Here is a 1,877-nt window from a genome sequence, read left to right on the forward strand (position 1 = left end):
ATCAAGGTGTTTAGGGTTTTGTTGGAGCAGGGTTGGACCTGAAGTCTGTAGGACAGTAGCTCTCCAGGAGCTGGGTTGGAGACCCCTTGTCTATACAAATTATGATCTTTTTGGTTATTTCTTCCACCCACTGCTGTAGTGCAGCAGGGGTTCCCAACCATGTTCCCATTTTACGTTTTGGAGTCTGCACATTTTGTATCTCTCCCTTATCTGACATACACCCACTTCAGGTCTTGCAGTCTCTAATGAGCTGATGAGTTGAATCAGGTGTGTTGATGAGGGAGATATACGGTGCGTCCCAAACGGGATATATCGCCCTCCGAAGGGCACTTCGGAGTGAAAACAATCATGGCCGCCATGTTGAAGGGTCGTTCCAAACCGAAGTGCTCAAAACTGGCCACTCCAAAGGGCCCTTCGGAATGAAGGATTTCTAAGGGTACAACTGATGGACACTTCAGGCCCCCATGATCCTTTGCGCTGATTCTTTCCATGATGACGGTGCCTCCGTGTGGGCACGTGATGATGACGCAGAAGGGCACTTGAAGAAACAGTTGTTTGGTCGCCTACACCCTTCAAAGCTCTCAAGGGATTAGGGCATAGGGATGAGCCCTTCCGAATGGAACGCAGGGATAATGTGCAGTGCTGGTGGGAAACATCCTGGATGTTATAAACATTCCCTTTGGTAAATAAGTTATTAAGGCAGTGATCAAAAATGAAATGATGAAGAAATGGCAGGTCAGGTGGGACATGCATAATAGTGGAAGAAAATATTACAGTGTACAGAAATTTGCACAGGATGTGATTAGAAGGAACAGAAGGGAGGAATCCATTTAATCCAAGTGATGGATTTGATTTGATTGTTACTTTTAAAGCAATAGCCTACTTGCTATTAATTATTACCATTTATTGAAATTGCTGCCTCTTGAATAAAACATTACGAAATTAAAAATAAATAAATAAATAGAAATAACTTTAAAAAAATTAAAAAATATATTTTAATCAAAGAGATGGATTTGATTTGATTGTTACTTTTAAAGCAATAGCCTACTTGCTATTAATTATTACCATTTATTGAAATTGCTGCCTCTTGAATAAAACATTACGAAATTAAAAATAAATAAATAAATAGAAATAACTTTAAAAAAATTAAAAAATATATGGATGAATGCAGGTAAGTTAACACATCTCATCTAAGCAGCTAGCAACAACAGTCACTTAAAATGCATAAATTGTCAATAAAATATTAACTTTAAACATTATTTGATATTTAAAAAATAGCCTTGGGTATTTCAGTCTGCTCTAGCCTGCTTCCCGACCTGCAGCTGAACCACAAATGATGATGTAAATATTTTTCCACCATCAAATATTAGCAATTCACATTTCACAAATGTACAAGTAAATTAATTATATAAAACTATACTGTCAGTACACAATAGTTACACAAATGAATTGGATCAATCAGTGCATTTATTTCCATTCAAAGGGATAGAAACCAAAGTAATAACATTAGGCTTAACACTAGAACTACCAAGGCAGGCATTTTGACCGTTTTTAAATTTTGAAATGTAATAACTTTGTTGAAATAAAACCCATATAACTATAGTACCCTGACTTTTCCTAAATGTGTGTATATTTTATTATAACATTATTTTAATAAAATTACAAAACACGAGTTCACACAAGTTTCTACCTTGAATGGCCAAAGTGGTCAAATTGACCGTTCGCATTACAGATGGTGTATAATTTCTGCTTTTGCCATTTTTTTTTCCCGTGGTTGAAGATGCACATCACTGTTACCTAGCAACTTTTGTTCTAGTTGTTTTTATATTCTATTGCTAAGCTAAACTTCCTGTTTGTAAAAAAGCCGGGTGGACGCC

This window comes from Sinocyclocheilus anshuiensis, unplaced genomic scaffold, assembly GCF_001515605.1.
Source record: "Sinocyclocheilus anshuiensis isolate Anshui unplaced genomic scaffold, SAMN03320099.WGS_v1.1 scaffold1447, whole genome shotgun sequence".
NCBI lineage: Eukaryota > Metazoa > Chordata > Actinopteri > Cypriniformes > Cyprinidae > Sinocyclocheilus > Sinocyclocheilus anshuiensis.